The sequence below is a fragment of the Callorhinus ursinus genome, unplaced genomic scaffold, assembly GCF_003265705.2.
Source record: "Callorhinus ursinus isolate GAN/ISIS: 27379988/994484 unplaced genomic scaffold, GSC_fseal_2.0 scaffold31, whole genome shotgun sequence".
In the NCBI taxonomy this organism is placed as follows: Eukaryota; Metazoa; Chordata; class Mammalia; order Carnivora; family Otariidae; genus Callorhinus; species Callorhinus ursinus.
The window spans coordinates 13,041,331-13,065,150 of record NW_027397093.1 but is presented as its reverse complement, the minus strand read 5'-3'; the positions used below and the strand labels follow the sequence as shown (position 1 = coordinate 13,065,150).

At 53.7% G+C, this 23,820-nt stretch overlaps 1 long non-coding RNA gene across 1 annotated transcript; it reads right to left on the bottom strand.

Moving 5' to 3' along the window:
• Positions 1-4,006: 4,006 nt before the first annotated feature.
• On the bottom strand, positions 4,007-16,494 carry LOC112807332 (uncharacterized). The gene is made up of 3 exons (XR_003204060.2): positions 16,346-16,494; positions 11,253-11,430; positions 4,007-7,258 (listed from the first exon to the last, which is right to left on the bottom strand). It is a non-coding gene; the product is annotated as an uncharacterized lncRNA (long non-coding RNA).
• Positions 16,495-23,820: the final 7,326 nt, after the last annotated feature.

Sequence of the window (23,820 nt, the reverse complement as noted above, 5' to 3'; positions counted from 1 at the left end):
CACACATGAAATTTTAATTTAAAATACTTGAGTATGTGTTATGGTGAGCACTGTGTATTGTGTAAGACTGATGAATCATAGACCTGTACCCCTGAAACAAATAATACATTATATGTTAATAATAAAAATAAATAAATAAATAAAATACTTGCTCTTGGGGCATCTGGGTGGCTCAGTCAGTTAAGCATCTGCCTTTGGCTCAGGTCATGATCCCAGAGTCCGGGGATCGAGCCTCCATGTCAGGGCTCCCTGCTCAGCGGGGAGCCTGCTTCTCCCGCTCCCTCTGCTGCTCCTCCTGCTTGTGCTCGCTCTCTCTCTGTCGAATAAATAAATAAAATCTTAAAAAAAAATTACTTGTTCTTGTATCAGCTAAAATTGTCTTGTGTGCCACCCCACTGGAAACCATTTTCACACAGTGGTTCAGCAGGGATGGGTGGTTGTTATTTATTAATGATAATTACAGCCTCAATGTTGCTAGTGAGTTTTATGCCTCATCCACATACTCATATCTCATTTGACCCTCAGTTGCTGCACTGTGGATGTCATCAGCCTCATTTGACAGATGAGGAAACTGAAGCTCAAAGAGTAGTAGTGACTTGCCTGGGGTTCACCTCGACTGAGGACTTTGGTCCTGATTCAAGGCTCTAGGAGCTCCCGACCTAGGATGAAGGCAGGGAAGCAAGGACCATTTCCCTGTCTGCAACCACAAGAGCCACAGGATGGAAACTCTTAGCATAGAAAGTTTGGAATAGACATGAGGAAGGACTTCCTGACTAGAAATGTTTAGACATGAGAATGGCTGACCAAGGAAGGGTGTGGAATGCCCAGCTTCCGAAGTCCTCAAAACAAGATAAAGGCTTGGCCAGCTGGGATAATTCCAGTGCTGCCTGGAGACAGGGGAATGGACTGAATAACCTCTCCAGGCCCCGACCAGCCTCAAAGATTGGGTGTGCCCTGCATCAAGGTGGCCATCCCTGTCATTTCCCCAAAGGAGCTGTTGGAAAGGCACCCTGCACACAGCCCCCATGGAAAAGAACTGGGAAAACCCACGTCTTGGCCCCGACCCCTGGAGGGAGGGGTCAGCAAGAGCTGGCCAGGGGGCATGAGCCCCCTTTTCCTCCCCCCGCCCCCAGGGAGCTCTACCCGCCCTCTGGGGGGGGGTCTCCAAGACCTGGCCGCCTTAAGAATCACTGGAGCTGCTCCTCCTGGGCCAGGGAACCTGCATGTCTTTATTCCTCCCCCTGGGGGAGTCTTTTCAAAATTCCCTCATCTGGGAAGTTAGACATATCCCGATTTCAGGTGTTGCTTCCCCATGAGCCAGATTTTATATATATATAAATATAAATATATATATAATTTTTTCAAATTATATATATTTTTGAAAGTCAAAGTGTTTATTTCTCAAAGCAGAAAGGACATTATCTTGCTACTACATGCCCAATTGCTTACTACAATCACCCAATTGTAATATATGCCCAACTGCTCAAGAAAAAGCAAATAATATAGGAAAGTATAAAAACAAAAATGAAGTTACCCAAATTTCTATCATCTAGAAAAATAATGCTGTTGACATTTTGACATAAAACAATGCATGTCCTTCCAAAATGTTTGTTTTCATGGTAAAATACACATAACATAAAATTTATCATTTTAACCATTTTTAAGTGCACATGAATCATTTACTTTATTTTCATTCCAGTATAGTTAACATACAGTGTTATGTTAGTTTCAGGGGTACCACATAGTGCTTTTTTTTTTTAAGATTTTATTTATTTATCTGACAGAGAGACACAGCAAGAGAGGGAACACAAGCAGGGGGAGTGGGAGAGGGAGAAGCAGACTCCCTGCCGAGCAGGGAGCCCGATGCGGGGCTCGATCCCAGGACCCTGGGATCATGACCTGAGACGAAGACTGAGCCACCCAGGTGCCCCCACATAGTGCTTTAACCATGAATCAGATTTTTATAAGGCCTCCTGAGGCTAGGGCTAAGAGCCCAACTCCAGACACCTCAGTGGGCCAGGGGGAAGGTGTTTTGGGTGAGGGTCCTTCGGACATCACTCACTTGGAAACACAGAGGCAGTCAGCCACTGTGTGGGGTGGTCAGGTGGGTCCTGTTAAAATGTGACAGCTGGGAAGAATTCTATTTAAGTGTCTGAAGGAAAGTGGGTTTGTCTTCTGGCGGGGCCTCATGAGAAGCAAGGGCTGTGGTTTTACCGAACTTTTTTTTTCTTTAAGATTTTTTAAATTTTTATTTATTTGACAGAGAGAGACAGCGAGAGAGGGAACACAAGCAGGGGGAGAGGGAGAGGGAGAAACAGGCTCTCTGCTGAGCAGTGAGTCCGATGCGGGGCTTGATCCAGGACCCTGGGACCATGACCTGAACCGAAGGCAGACACTTAACGACTGAGCCACCCAGGCACCCTTGCCGAACTTTCTGCAAGACATCAGTCGGAGCCAAAGAAGGGGAGAGGCCAGCCCTGCCCAGGGGATGTGTCTGTGCTTACCCAGCAGGAGCCTCGGTCCAAGGTGTTTTCCCCTGGCCCTGGCCTGTGGGGTGAGCAAGAGCTGTGAACCCTGGTGGACAAGAAGGGACAGGCCACAGCAGCAAGTCGGGCACTGGGTAACCACCCAGGGCCAATGGCAGGCTGTTGGCAGGAAGGCGGCAGCAGGCTGAACAGGGGGTGGCAGGACCAACATGCCCCGCTGGCACCAAGGTTTCCTGCCGCCAACCCCACGGAGGGCAGAGGGCGGGAGGGCCAGGGAGCCTCCAGGTCCCAAACAAGGGTTTCAGAGGGTGTTTGGGAGACTTTCAATCAGGAGACCAGAGGCATTGATTTAGCAGATACCACGTGCTGGCTTCAAAAGATCCCTGAACTTGAGCTGAAACGAACTGGCCAGGGCCACCCCTTGCTCCCATGTGCTAACTGTCCCCTGGCCTCCAACTCAGGAGTGATGCCTCTCCTTGTTGATCTCCCACCACATTTCTTCTTCTTTTTTTTAAAGATTTAATTTATTTACTTGAGAGAGAGAGCATGAGCAGGGGAGAGGGGCAAAGGGAGAGGGAGAAGCAGACTCCCCACTGAGCAAGGAGCCTATAGGTAAAGGGCTCCAACCCAGGGCCCTGGGATCATGACCTGAGCGGAAGGCAGATGCTTGACTGACTGAGCCACCCAGGCGCCCCTCCCACCACATTCCTTACTCAGCCTCTATCACACCCCCATTTGTGTATTTGCCCTCTGTGCACCCCACCTGAGCTGTAAGATCCTGAGGCTCACCCACTTCAGGACCCTGCACAGAGCACATGTTCCGGCTACATCCATGTGGGGAGGCCGGTGGGAGGGGTCCTGGCAACACGGACAGTTGGGGTTCTGGGGGAAGCAGTTCTAAGCTTGGAACAGGCTTGGAAGGCTTCCAGGAGGAGGTGCGGGATCCACAGGGTCTTGGGTGTAGCATAGAGCTCAGCTAGAGGAGAGGGGGGGCATTCCGAGGGGAGGGCCTATGGGGGAGAGCTGGGGTGGGGCCTACACCCCGGAAAGTCACTCATGTGGTGACTTCTAGGTTGAGATGCCCTTGCAGACTTGCACCTGTGTCTGCCAGGAGGCGAGGCCGAGATTCGGGGGCTCCAATTACAGTCACGAGCAGGGTTGGTCTCAGGGGTGCCGCCTCTTCCAAGAAGCCGACTTTTGAGGAATCCCCTCGGTCACGGGAATCACGATGTGCTTGCACTGGCTTCAGCTGTTGATTAAACCTCCATCCGAGCGACTAGCAGCTCAGGAAGAACACTCTCTTCCTCACAGTGTGTCCCTGCTCCTGTTTTCGTGTTTATAGGCATCAGGTGGTTTGCAGAGGGATCCACACCCAGCCCTTCGCACCCAGTGAGCTCAGCTGGGAAAACAGCTACTGCCAGCCTGCTGCCCCTTGTTCTGGAAGCTGCAGGCTCAGGCCACCTCAGCCCTGGGCTCGCCACCACCACCTCCCCCCGCCCCCGCTGCCTCCACCTGCCCCCAGTGCTCCTCTTCTGTCCCTGCTCCAGCCTCATGCCTGCCCAAACAATTGTTTATCAACACAGACCAGAACATTCTGCCAGCAGAAACACACATGGTGATGGCACTGCCACCCCACGCCCTGCTGTCAACACACTCCCACGCACTGTTTGCCGCTGTCAAAGCTGTGCTCACACACACCTTCTCACCCCCTCCTGCCAACACAGCTGTTCCCTGCTGCTTGGAAGCGGGCCCTCCGTCTCACCCGACACTCGTGGGCTCCGTGGGGTTTTCTCATGTGGACTCAACCGTGGAGGTTCACCGGCCTGTACCAGGCCAGCACACACTCTGTGCCCTGACTTGGGCCGTCAACCTCTTCACTTGCTACTGTGTGACTTCGGGCCATTGACTTGGCTTCTCTGGGCATCAGATGCCTCAGCTGCAGAATGGGGGTAATTACCACCTCGGGCTCTCTCCAAAAGCTTGGGATCAGGAGAGGGAGGAGGCATCCAGTAAGTGCACCATCCGTGGGAGCTCTGGCGGTGGTGAGGACAAGTGGTGCATCCTTTCTGGCATCTGGCCATTGGTTTTCCTTTCCCACGCCCGGCTGTCGGCTTCACCTCATGTTCACGCCTTCCTGGCCGTGACCTTGAGGGAGGCACGCCACCTGTCCACTTCTCAGGCCCTTGCTGGTGAAATGGGGGGGGGTCATGATGGCCTGGCCACACCCACAGGCCTGCTGTGATGGGCTGGCGGGGAGGGCTGCCATCAGTCCGGGTCACAGCTGCAGGGCATTGTGGAAGAAAGGGATCTGAATGGGGCAGCAGCCAAACTTGGACATTTTAAGCCGTTTTCCACCATCCTGTGTCTCCTCGGTCAATCCTCAAGCCAGAATCAGTGGTCCCAGTTGGGCTTTGTGGGGCTGCCCTCTGCCCCAGAGGCCGCGCTGGCCCATCTCTGCCTCAGCTGGGGGCCTCACCCGAGCCTCCACCGACCCTCATCACCACGGCCTCCCTCGGGCACAGCGGCTCTTCCCGGCACCACCACTCTGCGGGCTGAGCCCACTGGCTTGCCCATCTCCCATTCCCTACTTCCCCCCAGAGCCTAAGGGACCCCCACGCCCTTCACCCTGTACTCCCCTCCACCCTGTCACTTTCGCCAGGACCCTTTCAGCCTTGTCCCTTCAACCCTGTCTTTCCTTCTCCGTGGTCAGCACAGCCACTCCAGCCTTTCCTATTCTGGAAAATGGACGTGTAGGCAGAAGGGTAGAAAACAAATGTGATTTGCGAACTAAGGAGAATCTGTGCTGAGCGGGTGGATGCACGTTACAGGGATGCAGGTTCTGCGGTGGGTTGAGCATCACGTGGAGCCACGTAGGAGATCTGGACTTCTCCCCACACTGTAGCAACTAACTTCCTGACCCTTGATGAAATTAGGTGAAATTGCTAGAGGGCAGCTTCTGGCCTGGTCTCTGCTCAGAGCTTGTGGCTTCTCTCTGTCACCCTGAGGGACTTCCCCACTTTGACCACCACTGGGGGGCCGTAGGAGAACCATGGTAAGCAGGGCACAGGGCAAGAGCGCAAATGGAAACCTATACACCACATGTCTAAATATTCAACATGTACAAGTCAAGCTAATAAGCTGTCAAGTCAAATGTATTTTCTACCTCCATAAACACACTGTCACAATGACCTGGAAAGTCAAGTTTGAATTTAGAATTCTTGGACTCTTCCGAGTTCCTCCCCTGAACGTGGGGCTATATGAGAGAGCCGGGCTGGAGGTGTGACCCCATGTGCATTGGGGGCTCTAGGGAAGTTGGCTGATTCGGCACAAACGCAAGCTAAGTTTTAATCTCATCAATCACCTTTTCCTTTTTTTTTCCCCAGGCCTTGAGAAAATAAAAAGTGTGCACAGTGGTTAAGACCTGCCTCCAAATCCCAGGGCTGCCAAAACTGAGCACTTAATCTCTTTGAGGCTCAATTTTCCCTTTTTATAAAATTTATAAAATGGGACTAATGATACCTTCCTGATAAAGATATTGGGATTATTGGGGCGCCTGGGTGGCTCAGTTGGTTAAGCGTCTGCCTTCGGCTCAGGTCATGATCTCAGGGTCCTGGGATCGAGCCCCATATCGGGCTCCCTGCTCGGCGGGGGGCCTGCTTCTCCCTCTCCCACTTCCCCTGCTTGTGTTCCTGCTCTCGCTGTGTCTCTCTCTGTCAAATAAATAAATAAAATCTTAAAAAAAAAAGTTATCGTGATTATTAAAAGAGATATTCCTTGTAAAGCCCTTAGCATGGTCCTGCAACATAATGATTGCCCAATAAATTGTGAGCTATTATCGCTTTTTATAATTTCTCCACGCATGGGCAATGATACATGCATCAGAGCAGGACATTGTCTGCCCTGTATCTTCTTTGCACACGTGGTAAGACAGGTCACTCAGCTAAAAAGAAGCAGGTATGTATCCAACCCTCCCACAGTCTTAGGTTTTGCCCTAGTGAAAAATAAAAAATGGTGGCACATCAGTGTGAATGCACTTAATAGCAATGAACTGTACAGTTTTCAGATGGTCGAAGTAGTAAATCTGGTGGCATGTTTACCACTTAGTTCACTAGGGTTACCAGAATAAATGACCACTGACTGGGTGGCCTAAACAACAGACACTTATTGCCTCCCAGTTCTGGAGGCAAGAAGTCCAAAATCAAGGTATCAGTGGCATTGGCTCCTGCTGAGGGCTGTGAAGGAGAGTCTGTCCCATGCTGCACTCCTAGCTTCTGGTGGTTTGCGGGTGATCTTTGGTGCTCCTTGGCTTATGGGAGCATCAGTTCAATCTCTGCTTCCATCTTCACATGGTGTTCTTCCTGTGTGTGTGTGTGTGTGTGTGTGTGTGTGTGTGTGTGTCTCTGTGCCCAAATTTCCCATTTTCATAAGGTCACCAGATTAGATTGGGGTCCACCCTATTGACCTCACTTTAACAAATGCCATCTGCAATGGCCCTATTCCCAAATAAGGTCACAAGGAGGATTAGGACTTCAACATATGAGTTTCAGGAGACACAATTCAACTTATAACAAACACAATAAAAAAAATTGAGACGACTTTGTACTCAATATCAGATTACAGACAGAGGGGAAAATACCTTTTGTGAAGTTTCAGGGCTTTGCTCATAGAAGGTCTTCAAAATGTGCTTCCTGACTGGTGTTAAATCTGGTGCCAAGCAGCTAAAAGGGCTGGAATCTCCCAGTTTTCAAGATGAGTCCTCTCCTCGCCATGAACTAAAAGGATTTTTAATGATCAGTACTGTTTCCAAACAAGTACTTAGTAAACTCTTTAAAAATAATTGTTTCTCAGGACACCTGGGTGGCTCGGAGGGTTAAGTGTCTGCCTTCAGCTCAGGTCATGATCTCAAGGTCCTGGGATTGAGTCCTGCTTCTCCCTCTGCTTGTGTGCTCGCTCTCTCTCTCTCTCTGACAAATAAATAAAAATAGTTGGTTCTCTTTGGTTGGCTCAGCTCCACAATCTTGGACGCCATCTTGTTTCTACTATTTCTATCCTCAGAGAAGAGGTGAAATTCATCTAGTGCAAGATGAATTCTGTATTGTCTTGTTTTGCATGTGAATAAGCCTATTTTATTTGTGTTTCCCCTTAAAGTTTTACTAAAGGTTGCAAGAATGACCCAATAAACATGTAGATACTCTGGCTAGATTCAACTATTGTTAACTTTTTGACATATTTGCTTTCTCTGTACCATTTTTTTGGTGAACCATTTGAAAAGAAGTTGCTGGCATCATGATAGTTCACCCCCAAATACTTCGATATGAATTTCTTAGGGATAGGCTCTTCTCCTAGATGATCACATTTTTTTTTTTTTTTTTAGTAATTTTATTTCATTTAAGAAATTCCAGGGGTGCCTGGGTGGCTCAGTCGTTAAGTGTCTGCCTTCAGCTCAGGTCATGATCTCAGGGTCCTGGGCTCGAGCCCCGCATCAGGCTCCCTGCTTGGCGGGAAGCCTGCTTCTCCCTCTCCCACTCCCCCTGCTTGTGTTCCCTCTCTCGCTGTGTCTCTTTCTGTCAAATAAATAAATAAATAAAATCTTAAAAAAAAAAGAAATTCCAGTATAATTAACATATTAACATATAACATGCTATATTAGTCTCAGGTATAGAGTATAGTGATTCAACAATTCTATACATTATTCAGTGCTCATCACAATAAGTGTACTCTTAATCCCCTTCACCTATTTTGCCCATTCCCCCTCTCCCCCTCACTGACCTCCCCTCTGGTGACCACCAGTTTGTTCTCCATACTTAAGAGTCTGTTTTTTTGGTCTATTTTTGTGATTGTTTTGTTTCTTAAATTCCACATATGAAAACAAAAATTCCACATATGAGTGAAATCATATGGTATTTGTCTTTCTCTGATTTATTTCACTTAGCATAATACACTCTAGCTCCATCCATGTTGTTGAAAATGGCAAGATTTCATTCTTTTTTATGGCTGAGTAATATTCCATTATATAGATATACCACATCTTTTTTTTTTTTTAAGATTTATTTATTAGAGAGAGAGTGTGCGAGCAGTGGAGGGGCAGAGGACGAGAGAGAGAGAAGCAGACTCTCCGCTGAGCACGGACCCAGATGCAGGGCTTGATCCCAGGACCCCAAGGTCATGACCCGAGCCAAAATCAAGAGCCAGACCCTTAACTGACTGAGCCACCCAGGCGCCCCTATACCACATCTTATTTATCCATTTATCTATGGATGGACCCTGGGTCTGCTTCCATATCTTGGCTATTGTAAATAATTGTTCAATAAACATAGAGGTGCATATATCTTTTTGAATTAGTGTTTTCCCATTCTTTGGGTAAACACCCAGTAGTGGAATTACTGGATCATATGGTAATTCTATTTTTAATTTCTTGAGGAACGTTCATACTGTTTTCCGCAGTGGCTGCACCAGTTTGCTTTCCCACCCACAGTGCATGAGGGTTCCTTTTTCTCCACATCCTCACCAACACCTGTTGCTTCTTGTGTTTTTGATTTTTGCCGTTCTAACAGATATCTCATTGTGGTTTCGACTAAATGATCACATTTTGATTCTCTCATCTGAGAAAACTAGCAATAGTTCCATAATATGATCTCATAGTCAGTCCATACTCAAATTGATCAGGCCAATTTCCCCAAAATTCTGAATCTAGTGAATTCGCCATCTGTGAGGCTTAAGGTCTTGACAATATCACCTGTGTAATGAGACATTTTGGAGCTCTCGAATTTGTAACTGAATGTCCAAAACTTTATCCGGGCAACACATCTAACATTTTTTTTTTCTCTTTCACTGACAAGCCTGCTCTATTGAATGCTCAAAGGCACTTGGGGTGGGGCACTCCTGGAATTCCTTTTATTCCAAGACAATGGCCTTTCAAGGAGTACCTGCATTAAGACCTGTTTGGCCAGGGACCTCCCTGGGGGCGTGGCCTCAGGGAGCAGACCTGGAGGGAGGCTCACCCTTGACTGGGGTGGAGACCCTGGGGCTGAGCTCTGCAGCCTCCAAAGCTGGCCAGGTTCCAATCTGGCATGGTTGCCCCTGCTGCCTTTCTGTGGGGCCCTTTCTGGGGAGTTCCAGATGGTGGCACAGAGGATTGTCCTGGCCTCCAAAAAGACGGCTGCACATCAACACTGAGGGAAGAGAAAGTCTCCTTTCTCTGTAAATCCAGAGCTCAGGTTTCAGCCTTAGGTTTCAAAAACTCTTTCATAGTAAGGAACGGCGTCAATAGAACGATGCAAATAAGAAGGGGTCCAACAAAGATAGAGGCGGGGGGGTTGGAATATCTGGTCCGTGATTCCTGGCTGCCTTCCTCCTCCAGCCTCCAGGCTTGCTCAAGCTTGGCCGCGAGTTCCAGCCAATGTATTTCTGGTTGGGCGGGAGCCAGGGGTCAGATAAAGTTCCAATGTATTTTGCAGCAGGCCTGACACTTTGCCCAGTACTCTGGGCCTGTGACAGCTGCCAGGATGGTATGTTGGGAAAGCCAGACCAGATGGAGCTGGTTTAAATGGGTTTGAAGGAGCAGGCGGTTGACTAACCAGATAGCTCAGCAACAGCGGGCTTGGTAACACCGTTGAACCAGCATGGCTGCGTGGGCCGCGGAGCACCAAGCGTTCTATTCCCAGGAAGCCCCCAGCAGCCGCCCTCCTGATCCCCTGGCATCTCAGCGACTGAGATCTGTACTCTCATCTTACTGTCTTTAGTGAGACAAGTAGACACTTAACACAGCCAAGCACTTGACACGCATTATCTAATTTAATCCTCACAATAGCTCAATGAAGTAAGTACTGTTACTATCCTAGCCACACGGCTAATAGCTAATTCATACAGGTAACAGATACACTTATGAGTTTTGGGCCTACTTCTAAACATTTGCTGTCCAACTGAGGTTTCTTTATGGGGCGCCTGGGTGGCTCAGTCAGTTAAGCGTCCGCCTTTGGCTCAGGTCATGATCCCAGGGTCCTGGGATCGAGTCCCGCATCGGGCTCCCTGCTCCGGGGGAAGCCTGCTTCTCCCTCTCCCTCTCCTTCTGTGTTCTCCCTCTCTCTCTCTCTCAAATAAATAAATAAATAAAATCTCTAAATAAATAAATAAACACTTGCCATGCATTAACGGGTTTACTAGGGAAACTGAGGCACAGAGGGGCAAAGCCAGTAGTCCAGGGACCCACGGCTGATACGCGTGGACCTGAAACTACTGGAAACTGAGTGACTCCAGATGGAGGGTACATCCCTGCACGAACCCAGGATTTTCCAGACAGGGAACCGGTTTTGAAGCAGGCAGGGGAAGAGAGGCCGGTTGAGATGGGAAACTGAAAATGAAGGCAAAGGGCCATACTCTTTTCTACTTCCTGACAAGCCTAATGAGAGGCCCCCGTGGGAACAGAAGCTCAGACATCTGACCCTGAGCCCTTTGCCGCTCTTCCTTCCTCCCTCCTGGCCCAGTTGGGCTGAATCGTGTGGCCTCGGATCCCCCGGGAGCCACTGGGGCACAGACGGCGGGCAAGTGGGCAGGCAGGAGGCCGCTGGTTCATGCCAAGTGAGTCTGACACTTCTCAACTCCGGGCGCCCTGAGGGCAGTGGGACTGTGCCCTGTGTCCTCCCACAGCTGGGACCGAGGGTCCTGAATCGGGAAGGGAGCCGACTGAGCCCTGCTCGCGCTAAGGCCAGGCTTCCCGTCACGGTTTGGCTCTGCCTGATGGCCCAGGGCAACCTGTAATGATGTCACCTGGCAGGTGGAGGTAGGCCGCCCGGTGTCAGTCCTGCCGCCGTCGCTGTCACCATCCTCACCAGCTCTGCTTTCTCATCTGTCCAGCTGCCTGCGTACTCATCGCCTCTGGGCTGGACTCCGAGGAAGGAGGCCGGGCCTTGCTCTGCAGCAGCGGGCTGCATGCTCGGGGCAGCTCCTGTAACACAAGGGCAGGAGCAGAGAAGCCTTCCAGACGAGATGAGGTCCAAGCAAGGTTCAGATGCATGATATATTGAACCACGATAATGTCTGTATCCTACTTCTCAGGGGTATTTAGTCTGGCCTATACCATCTTGGTTTATGTTTACAGACATCTCTATGGCATTAGATACGTGCTCCCCATCCACCACCACCCTCTTTCCTTGTTCATTAGAAAGGGACTCTCTCTTTTTTTTTTTTTAATATTTTATTTATTTATTTGACACGGAGAGACAGCGAGAGAGGGAACACAAGCAGGGGGAGTGGGAGAGGGAGAAGCAGGCTTCCTGCTGAGCAGGGAGCCCGATGCGGGGCTCGATCCCAGGACCCCGGGACCATGACCTGAGCCGAAGGCAGACGCTTAATGACAGAGCCACCCAGGCGCCCAGAAAGGGACTTTCTTTTGGGGCACCTGGGTGGCTTAGTCATTTGAGTGTCCAACTCTTTTTTTTTTTTAAGATTTATTTATTTATGTTAGAGAGAGAGAGAGAGAATGTGTGGGAGGAGCAGAGGGAGAGGGGAGAGAATCTCAAGCAGACTCCCTGCTGAGTGCGGTGCCTGACATGGGGCCCGATCTTGATCTCACAACCCTGAGATCATGACCCTGAGATCACCACCTGAGCTGAAACCAAGGGTCAGACACTCAACCGACTGGCCCCTCAGACACCGCATGTATCCAACTTTTGGTTTCGGCTAAGGTTGTGAGATTGAGCCCGGCGTCGGGCTTTGTGCTGGGCATGAAGCCTGCTTAAGATTCTCTCTCTCCCTCTCCCTCTGCCCCTCCCTAACCCCCCCCCCCAAAAAAGAAAGAAAGAGTTTATTTCTCACAGTATCAGGAACAGTCTTCTATGGAAGTCTGTACCTGCTTAAGGCTGCCTAGTATCCCGTCCAGCTGTACATCATCTTACAACACTGGCCTTCTACTGGAGGGCATTTTGGCTATTCTCGGTGTTTTTGCTAATCAACCATCTATCCTTTCTTCCTTTCCACAAACATTTATTAAGCTCTTACTGTGTGCCAGGCTCCTGGGGTAAGTGCTGGGTATATGGAGATGAAGAAATGGACACGATCTCTCCCTCATAGACCTTTCAGTCCAGTGGAGAAACAAATTTCTAATCCCAAGGGACAGTTAGAGCCGAGGAGGGAAGGAACAGGAAGCTCTGAGAGGGAATAACAGGGCGCCTGCTCTAGACCAGGTACACAGGAAAGTAGGTAGGGTGGTAACATTTATAGTGGAGATGTATTTCAGGAGCCAATCATTGAGGAGTGCAGGGAAGAGCATTCTGGGGGGAGGGAACAGCATGAGAAAGGGCATAGTAGTACGAACATTAGTGGTGTGTATGTGGGGGAGTCTGAGATTCCCCCTAAGGGTACAGTGTAGGGGTGTAGTTGGTACCTTAGACTCAATGTCAGAAAGCCTCAAGTGCCAAGTCAAGAAATTTGGACTTGAGCTGACAGGCAACAAACAGCCACTCACCCCTGACGTTCAGAGTGGACACAGAATACTGTGCCTCCAGCCAGGAGTAGGAGGAGAAGGAGTGTTCAAGAGGAAGTCTCTACTTTAAATGGAAGTTTCTTTCTCCTGCTTGCTAGGAACTCAAAGCCTGTGCTGAGTCTTAGGGCCAGGCAAGTTACCTTATTACTGATTCCACCGGAAGAAATGCAGCCCAGAGAGGTCAAGGGACTTGCCCAGGTGAAACAGCAAACCCATGCTAAAGGCAGAACCTTGGCCCCAAATGTCAGGCTTCAGTTCCAGCCCTAAACCCCTCCCCTTTCACCTGACAGCCACTCAAAGCAGGAGGACGGTGAGGAAATGCATTTTAATTTAATTTAATTTAATTTAATATTTTATTTATTTACTTGACAGAGAGACAGCAAGAGAGGGAACACAAGCAGGGGGAGTGGGAGAGGGCTTCCCGCTGAGCGGGGCTCGATCCCAGGACCCCAGGATCATGACCTGAGCGGAAGGCAGAAGCTTCACAACTGAGCCACCCAGGCGCCCCCCAGGAAAGGCATTTTCAAGAATCTGAGGAGCACCTAGGACCTAGGAGTGTCAAGCACTGTGCCTGGCCTGGGAGGCAGAGACCAGTAAGACCAGCCTGGAGCGTGCTCACAGCCCCGGAGGGCTGCGTTTGTCCCCGGTCTCCTTAACTCCAGAAATTCTCCCAGGAGTCACCCCCTCCCCCGCCTCCCCCCAAAAACGCTGATGTAAAATCGTGAGTAACAAAGCGGCCAGGAGTTTCCTGCCTTGCCGAGCTGGGTTACTCAATTTCCCTCATTTGTCCCCTCAGAGCAGACAGAGCAAAGGGCAGCCATCAGAGGTGTCTGGGACGAGGCTGCGACGGCCTCCGAGTGATTGGGCCGCTGGGGACCCCGTCTGGCTGGACCCGCCCCCGCCGCAGGGGAAGGGGCCGGGAGGGGGGGCGGCGGGCGGGGCGGCTGGGGTGCGCTCTGTGCACAACGTGCGGGACGGGCCCGCGCAGCGGCCGGATGGCGCAATCGCCGGCAGCGTGCTGCGCGGCCCATCCGCAGGCGCTGGGCCAGCTCGGGGAGAAGGGCGCCGGCGGGGCTCCCCGCAGCCGTTCACCCCCACCCCCCACCCCGGCCGGGGTTTCCGGGGAGGGCACCGCGCCGGAGGCTCACTGTGCCCGGGCAGGCTTGCGGCAAGTCGCCCTGCCGCCCAGGCGCCGCGGCTCATTGTCCCCGGGACATGGGCGTTCTGTTCTGAGCTTGTCCCTCCACGCTTGCACTGACCTGACAGACACCCGAGTTCCTGGCGCCGACCCGCAGGCACACCTGGGCAGCCCCACGTGGGAGCCGCGGGAGCCGCAGACACAGGGGCCCCTCTCCCAGTTGGATGTGGAGAGCACTTCTAAGTCAGCCCTGGCCTTTGTTGTCCCATACGTGTTGGGACAAGGGCTGAGCTGTGTGTCCTGGGGGAACTTGCTTAACCTCTCTGAGCCCCAGATAAGTCATCTGCCAAATGGGAATGATGATAGTACACACCAACCTCATTGAGTTGAAGGAGGAATTAGATAAGAAGGTGGCTGTAAGGTGTTAAGCCCCCGTGGTCATTAGGACTCACCCAGGAAAGGTTAGCCGTGATGATGCTCAGAGATGGGAGAGCCGTGAGGACAAGCCCCAGCTGGGCTGGCGGAGCCTGTGACTGGGGCAAGACTGGGCTTCTGGGATGGGTTTTTGTTTGTTTGTTTGTTTGTTTCCCCCTCTATATCATATTCATCCTTTCCGCAATATCACCGCTCATCTCTCCACCCAGGGCCTGCAACCTTCATCCATTCATTCAACACAAATCTGTTGATATTTGTGCCTACTATATGGTGGCCACTCTTCTACTGAGTGTGTGGCACTCCAGGCGCATTACCCAGGCCGTGAAGTCCCACCTGTGGCCTCCTGGCCTCAGCTGCTCCTGGCTCTGACCCCTGACTCATTGGCAGAGGTCACTTCCTGCCTTGGTGTCTCCATCTGTACTGTAGGGATAAGAGGCTGCCTCTCCCCAGTCTCCTGGGACCAGCAGACAATGAGTCAGATAACGGTGGGGGAAGCCCAGAGAAGCAGAAAGAGGCTCTTACCAGAGCCAGGGCCCATCTGGCTGACGCAAGGTTTGGGTTTTGCGGGTAATCCAGCAAGATGCTTCAGGGAAAGTGTGATCAGGCAGGGAGAGCACAGGGTTCCCACCCATCCCACCAGATAGCTGGGCTGTGGGGAACAGGCCTCAGCTTAGGAGCCCTGGGGGACCGGGGTTTGGTCCAGGATCTGCTTTCTCTAGCTCTGTGGCCACCAGCACATTCATGATCCCTTTGATCTGCCTGCCTTTTCTGTCAAGTGGGAGTTGTGCCATTTCCCTCACTGGGCTGTTGAAAGGATTAGAGGTGGTGACCCCAAGAGAGGGCTTAGCACATTCTGTGTTTGTGGGAGGGACCCTGGGTGCTGGTGGGGGCTCAGGGTGAGGGAGGTAAGACAGAAGGAAAGTGGCCAGCCCCCCAGTCAAAGGCTTGGCACTGCTAGTCACCCGGGGCTGGTGTCCGAGGGCCCTCCCAGAAGAGTCCGAGATCAGCATACCCTCAACCAAATCCAGACTTTAACAGGCCCCCACCTGCACCCCATAATGCACGTGAGTTTGCCTCAGATTTGGGTCCAAATCCAGTCTCTTCGATCGGCTAGCTGTATGATGTTGAGCAAGTTACTTAATGTCTTTGGGCCTCCATTTTTCCACTGCTTTATTAGGCTACTGCAAGGATAGCAGAGAACAAGGTAAATATGACACGCTCACCATAGCGGCCATTGCTGTTACTCAGTGCGGCTCCTCACGCCACTGGCCCTCACAGGCCGGGCAAGGAGAGTGTTAGTGACGGGTCTCAGCTCCCATGGCCCAAAAGTGGCTGCGCCGGGACTTAACCCTGAGCTGCCCTGACTGCAGATTGTCCCAGCGCACAGGGTCTTCCCTGCCTCTTGTGTTTCTGCCCTGGGTGCTGGCCTGCCCGTGCCTTGGGGGGCCTCTTAAGACATCCTCTAGGAAAGTCATGAGCCTCGTCTCCTGGCCTTCCAGGGCGTGACTCCAGCACACAGTAGGTCCTCAGTCTATGCTGGTGATGAGGGAAATGGAGTCCTATTAGAAGGAAATGACTCACAGGCCGGCTGAGTGTGGGGCCATGTCTGCGTGTCCCTGTGTGTGTCCCTGTGTGTGGGTAGGGAGGGGAGCAAAGGTGGTTCCGTGGAGATGATGTGGGAGGTGATCAGTCCCTGCTGACTCTGCCAGTCTCCACCCGAATCACATACCACGCATCCTTCCACCCCTCCCCGGGCTCTGTCTGCTTTAAGCTCCTCCCCCACCCAGCACTGCTCCTGTGTCTCACCTTCAGGATGCCCCCTCCACACCTCAGCACCCTCTGCTGAGCCTGGGAAGGGGACTCTAGGGGATCTCGGGCCGTCCTGCTCCCGGCCCTAATGCAGGCACCGGCTGGGGACCACGGCTGGCGTCAGCTCGGAGGAGAAGCTGGCTCCTCCCTTGCCCGAGCAGAAGCTCTTTGGGTGTCTGCGCGGTGGAGGCCCTGCTATTTTTAGATGCCGCCCCCTCCCTTCCCCTCCCAGCCTCATAACCAGCTGAGGGAGGAAATGACTCACCTGGAAGTCAGGTAGAGGCAGCCTCAGTGAGCCCTGGGCAGACCCTGCCTGGCTCCAGCCCTAGGGTTGCCCTACCTGGGGTCATCAGAGTGGTGTGCCCCCCCCCCCCACCTTGAGGATAAAGTTGGATTGGGATCGAGGCCCAGGATCCCACTAGGCCTTTCTCGGGTTCTCTCTGCTATTTATCTCACAGGGCCTAGGGCAGACTCTAGGCCTCTGACCCTACTGTGGGCCTATGGTAGTCCCCAGCTCAGTCTGAGGGGGCCTGACAGGTTGAAGGGACTGACTGTGGTCCTCTCCATTAGCCTTGGCAGAGACTAGAGTTCCAGAAAGAAGAAAGACGCTGTTCAGTGGGGAGAAGTGGGAGGCGTGATGACCCTGGTTTTTTGTACGCTGAGTAGGGGCACCGGTTTGCCCTGGCTGCCCATGTCTGAGGAATCTCTTGGAGCCTGGGACTTTCAGTGCTAACTGGGAGAATCCCGAGCTGCCTGGTCACCCTGGTGCTGAGTTGTAGGCCACCTATCTTAGGGAAGGGGCAGGTGTGAGGAGCCTATTGGGATTCGCTGGCCCAGTCCCACCTAGTCAGTGTGGGAGGACCAAGTTCCCGGCTTGTGCTCTCTCCGCAGCTGGGGGATGGTTCTGTTTACCTCCGCAGGAGAGGGGCTAGGCCAAGAGCTCTGGGCCTGCTGAGAGACCCGAGAAGCACTTCGGTTGTCCTTGCTAAAGCAAGTGAGGGGAAGCATGGGCCAGTCAGCACAGGGCTGGGTGCAGGGGCAAGCAGAGCGGCTCCGTGAGGAGGAGGGCAAGTCCCTGGCATGGACAGGGGCCGGGGAGAGATACCAGAGGAGCAGGCAATGATGACGAGAGCATAGGGTTTGCGTCAGGGAGGCGCGGTGCCAGGCCCGCTTACTGCCGGTGCCTCAGTGTCCCCACCTGTAAAGGCGCAGGGGGGTACGTGCCTGCCTGCCTCCAGTACCTGCAGTGAGGAATCTGAGGTGATTCTGGGGTGCTGGGCAGCAAAGTGGTCACTGTTAGCCGGAGAGGCCTTGCCAGGGCTGACAACTCGCAAAGCTCTCCGTTGCTCGGGAGGTGAGGGCGGAGGAGGACTCTGCCCTCCTGTCATCCCAGATCAGTCTCCGGGCGGCCTGCCTTGGGAGAACATGGCTCCTGGCCCTTGAGGCCTCACCTCGTCAGGTGAGCTGAGACCTAGGCCCAGACCTTGCTGGGGACATCCCCCTCCACACACACTTGGCAACTGTCCTCTTCTTCCTCAGGGCGAAGGCTCTTTGTCCCTGGACCAGGGGTGAGTGGCCCAGGCAGCAGCCCTGGCGCAACTGAGCTGAGTGAACTTAAGCCAGCCATTTCTCTTTCCTGGACCTCGGTTTCCTTTTTGGTGAAATGGTGGAGTTGGATTAGTTCTCTGTTTTTTAAATATTTACTTCAGTGGTGGAGCCTCTTCTCCAATCCAAGTTCCAACTGCACTCAGTGAAAGAGATAATGGGTGACTGAAACACAGGTGGGGCTGGAACACCATGCTCCCCTCCCCCACTGCACCCCTGGTGGCCCAAGGGCTTGAGGGGACACGGTTTGAGAACCCCTCTGCAGGGTGCCTGCCATCTCTAACACTCTTTTATTTGTGGCTCAAGGCGAGGATGTCTCCCCGGGCTTGCCCAGTAATTAGATCACAAGCCCAGTCCTTTCTGGCACCTTCTATCAAGTGTAGAAACCCTCATGTTCTCTAACTCCTGGTTCCTGCTGACACTGAGGTCTGTCTCAGCCTTTGTTACCAAGTTCAGTGGGGCCAGAGGCCCCTTGTCCCTTCTTAGGGAAGTTACAGAAACAGAACATTATATGCCACAGATAAGCTTTTGGCGGCCGTTCTGGGCTCCTGAAGGATGTCCCCGTACCTCTTCTCCTGTGCCCCCGGTCTCCAGCCTGCGGGACAAGTCTGAAATTCCCATTTGACAGATGACGGAAAGGCCTTAGGGATCTTATGAGAGGGGCTCAAGGTTCCATCGCTTGGAGGTGCAGAGTCAGGTGCCGGGCCAGGAACCCCGGTCCTCTCCCCAGGCCTTCCCTGGGTTATGCCTGGGATGCTGGCACCTGCAGGTACCAACGACAGAAAAAGGAGGTAGGAACCTACCAGGGAGCCAGGAAAGAGGGAACACTTCCTCAAACCGTGGAGCAGGCATTTTTCCCAGCGAACCCCCCTCGCCCCCCATGCCAGCCCACTGTCTTCCCTGCTTCAGAGAGGGGCAGGGAGGGCAACAGGAGGGAGAGGCTAGGTATCACAAGCTGAGAGTGCATAAACAGATATGGGACAATGCCAGCCGCCAGGCAGCTGACGCGGGGTCGCCCAGGAGCCCTCTGGGCAGGGGGTGCCCACCTTGACATCAGCAGCACCCTGGAGGGACATGCAGTCTTCTCTGGCTCTCCTGACAACAGGCGGGGGGTGGGGTGGGGGAGCAGCCAGAGGCCCCTCTGCCCCCCCACTCCATGTGTCCCTCCGACCAACTGGGCTGGAAACACGAGCCCAGGCAACAGTTCCCTGAATGGGGTGACAGCCTCGGCCAGCCAGCTTCGGTGCTAATGATATAAACAGACGTGGGTCATGCCACTCCATCCCATGGCCCGAGTCCAGGCCTGCCACGAGCACCCTAGGCTGCCCGTGAGCTGGGCTCAAGTTCTGGGGTCCTGGGGTGAAGCTGGGTCCAGGGGGGACCCCAGCCCCTGGGTTGGCCTGTTTGTACAAAGCCCACCCCAGGGAGCCCAGCAGCCCTGACCCCACGGTTAACAGAGGCTGACATTAAGGACGAAACTGGTGAGGTCCATGGGAGGATGATGATAATCAGACCGCATACTTTTAAACGATACAAGTGAAAAGCGCTTCTTTATGTATTTCAAAATTATAACAAAAAATTTTAAGTGCTACAAGTGAAACATGATACAAATGTCCTTTACAGCTGAGGCTTGAAACCTGATCTCTAGACTTTGTGCCCAGTGGCTTCAGTGCTGAGAAGGGCCGGGAGGGAGACTGAGGCCTGTAGCCATCTGGACAGAAGCAGCCTGAGCACTTGCCTATGTGCCATTTACAGCCTGGGGCTCACAGCCTGAACACCACCGAAACGGTTTCTGCCCACGTAGCCATGGGCTGGCGGTCAGCAAGTAGCAGAGTGGTGACCCCAAGGCCCGTGGCCAGGGCAGTACGGGGGCAGCTGAGGGCCGGAAGTGGGTCTGAGCCCCGGAATGGCTGGTGCCACTGGCACAGTCCCGAGTGCTGGAGAGAGCATCCTCTACGGCCCAGGGGCTGGGAGCTGCTTCAGACAGGCCCAGGGGTCCCTGCAGGGATGAGCCCTGTTTGTGATTCGCGCGCCCGCCCCCCAGCCCCTGGTGCGCCCGTCCTCACTGAGGGAGAGCAGACATGGGGCATTTTCAGCAGGACTCTGCTTCCCCCAGGAAGTGAATAAAAGGCCCTCCTCAGGGAGCGCCTGGGTGGTCCAGTCGGTTAAGTGTCTGACTCTTGGTTTGGGCTCAGGTCATGATCTCAGGGTCTTGGGATTGAGCCCTGCATTGGGCTCCACACTCAGCACGGAGTCTGCTTGAGATTCTCTCTCCCCCTCTCTCTGCCCCTCCTGCTTGTACCCTCTCTCTCGCTCTCTAAAATGGATAAATAAATCTTTAAAAAAAAAAAAAAGGCCCTACTCAGTGCTTATCCCCCAAGACTGGTCATCTTCCAGCACCGGCCAGCAGCATGCGGGTGGCACATCTCACTTGAGCCCTCTCGGGTCTCGGGGAGGTGTCCCTAGTTCTGTATGCAGCTTTATGGCTGCAAAGCTCCCTACAGGGTGACCGTGGGCAGTGCTGGCTGGCTGGAGAAAGCAGTGGAAGGATAGCCCCGAGTGGCCATCAGAAAGGCGTGTGGATGCTGAGAGGCCCCCTTCTTCCTTCAGCTGTGTTCATTGGAGGCCCCACTATGCCCAGGGCTATAGCACTGAAGAAGATGCACAGGCCCCAGACAGGCCCTCGCCTCTCCAGGGTGCGAAGCCTTCATCTAAGAACTGCACAAACACCTCCGGACTTACAGCGTGAGAGGGCGGGGCTGGGCCACGGCTGTGGGAACATGGCAGGCCTCCCAGAGGAGGTGGGGTGCAGGAGCAACGGGGAGGTTGCTGGCAGAAGGAACTGGGGCAGCATGTCAGGGAACGGTGGGTGGAGGAGGCTCCAGCGAGCAGCCGGGTTAGAGCGTGAGGGCCATGGGCATGAAGCAGGAACCTGAAAAAGGCCTCACTCCCTCCATCTGGCCTCCATTTTTCTATCTGTAGGAAGAGACCACCAGCATCCTCCTGTGCTGCTCAGGCAGCTGTCTCCTGGGCTCCCTCACTGTGTCCATCAGAAAAATGGCAAGAATCCAGTTAAGGGAGTGGGGTTACCGACCAGAGTCCCCGAAGGCCCTGAGCCTGACCTCTTGCTCTTCCCAGCACCAATTTCCCTGGGGGAACTGTCCGCCCTGTCCGTCCCCAAGGGCAAGCCCAGCGAGAGTTGGATGGGCATCCCTGCCCTCCTGCACCAAACCACGGCAGGGGAAGCAGGGGTAAGGATGGACACGGTGTGGCAGTCAGGACCCCACTCTCCTTCCAAGCCAAGCCCCAACTCTTGGGCGCTAGGGGGGCTGCTTGGTCACGCGGGTCCTAGAGAGTAGGGTGCCTTTCTCACACCTTTTTTTTTTTTTAAGATGTTATTTATTTATTTGAGGGAGAGAATGAGAGAGAGAGAGAGAGAGCACATGAGAGAGGGAAGAGGGTCAGAGGGAGAAGCAGACTCCCCGCCAAGCAGGGAACCCGATGCGGGACTCGATCCCGGGACTCCAGGATTATGACCTGAGCCGAAGGCAGTCGCCCAACCAACTGAGCCACCCAGGCGCCCTCTCACACCCTTTGTTGTGTCTGGGTCCTGGACCTTTATTACCTACCCAAACAGCTGTGGGGCGATACAAGCTACAGGAGGCCTAGGCCTTGTTCCCGGTGAAACAGCCCCCCATGAGAGGCTGGGGGACGGGGTGACAGTGCGCACACCCTAGGTCTCCAGCTTTCCTTCCACCACCTGCCTCCCTGGTGGCCAGCCTTTTAGGGTTTGCTTGTGCCCATCAACCTCCCCCGAGGGCAGGGCCCAGCACCCTTGAATGTGGTCACTTCCGTGCCTCCCCAGCTCCGGGACTTTGCTCACGACTGTCCCTTCTAGCTGGATACCCACTCTGCCCCCAGCCCTGCTGGACTCCCCCCTCCTTCACAGGTGCCAGTTCCTTTACCCAGACCCCCCTGCTGGAGCTGCTCACACCTGCCACACTCCCAGCTTCCTTTCCATCACTGTGCCCCGCCCTCTGGGCTCTGTCAAAGGCGGCTTCTCCCCCTGCCCGGCTGCCACTTCTGTAGGTTCAGGGCCTGCAATGGGCCTTGAGCCACCGCTATTAATCTTTGTTATCTTTGTCAACTGAGGACACGTAACAGGACTTAGAGCTTCCTGTGTCCCAGATGCCTTTTAAGTGCTGTATATGTGACAACGCTTTTACTCCCCACAGTAACCCAATGAGGTAGGTGGTTTTATGACTCTCGTTTTGAAGATGAGGAAACTGAGGCAGAGGGGAGTTAAGTGACCTGCCCAGGGCCACCCAGCTAGGAAATGATCCAGCCCAGGCAGCTGGGCTGCGGGGTCCACACTGATACCCAACACCTAACTGATCTATGTTGTCTCCTAGGGGTGATGTCAACTCAGGGAAGCTGCTGGCCCAGTGGGGTGGACACGTGTAATTGCAGGAGAGGGTGCACCTGCTCCTCAGATTAAGTTCTGTTTTCCCTAGTGTGGCTTTTTCCCTTTTCTGCCCTTCTGGACAGGCCTCCCACCACTCACCAAGATTAACGAGTGGGGTTAATCTTGAGTACAGTGAATCCAAGTTTAGCAAATGTTTGCAGAATGATTGCTTTGCTACAGACCCCGAGGCCATGCAAATTTCATGGGGACCCTTGGGCATCACCTTCCCTTCCCCCCCAAGCTTCGGTTTCCTGTTGTGGGAAATGCGCTGACTCGCCCAAATCACAAGGTGTGACATCTGGGAAGGATTCTGAGTTGCTCCAGAACCGACACTGTGTCAACAGTCTGTTTACCTGAGTCTTGGCACTGCGGTCTGGGTGCCTGCCCTAGACAGTCGGGTGACTTTGCCTGGGGAGCCAGGGGCAAGGAGGAGATTCTGGTGGGCCAGGGTGTGTGCTCCTTGCCCCATGGAGCAGTTCCCTTCTGGAGGCCTGGGGGCGGCTGGGGACAAGAAAATAAGCTGGCAGATCCTGGGAGCTTGGAGGAACTAGTGGCTCGTTTTTTGCCACCTGACAGTGGGTGGGGACACTTGTCAAAGACTTTTTTGCAGCCAACAGTGGGACAGAGTCTGTCCCGCCCCTTCTGGCCTGCTGAGCTGCCCGCTGAGGGTAGGGGGATGGGAGGAGTGAATGGGGGCGGCCGGCGATGCCTCTGCCAACTGCAGCTAACAAGTGGTAGCTCGCAGACCGGGCAGGGTCGGCGGGGGTGACCCCGGGCAGGGACAGCCAATGAGCTCCCCAGCTGCAGTGGCACCACCGGGCAGCCTGGCTGTCTTTGGCTGGAGCGGCAGCGGGAGGGGCCTTAGGCCGCCAGTCAGGGCCGCGGGGCCCTGTCTCTGGGAGGCCCCGGCAGATCTGCGGCTCCATTCACAGAAAGCTGTCCTCGGGCTGTCACATTTTTAACTTTTCCGACCTTCTAGGGGAGGAGGGCGGGCTGTAGGGTGGTGTGGGAAGTATGTCTGGGGAGGACTGTGCAGCCAGAGATGGAAAGAAACTCGAACCTTCCCCCTGCTCTGGATCCGGAGTGGGCTCTAGCTCCCAGCTGGGGAGGAGGGAAGATGCTGTTTTGCTCACAGCAGGGATGGAGAGAAGGAGCAGGAGCAGGGGAAGCAGAGGTTCCGAGGGACCCCAGGAGCCTGGCCTGAGCTCCGTACCCTGTGCCTGGAGTCAGACTTGGAAGAATACTCGTGACCGAAGTGGCCGTCAGTTGGGGCAGGGGGTGAGGGCAACACTGGGGCTGGTCACCCAAGGCTGCCGGTGGTGTGGGCTGGGCTGTGTCAGTAGGAAGAGGTGTTTGCACCCCACCTCAGCCCCCCTACTCAATGCAGACCCACCGAGGCCAA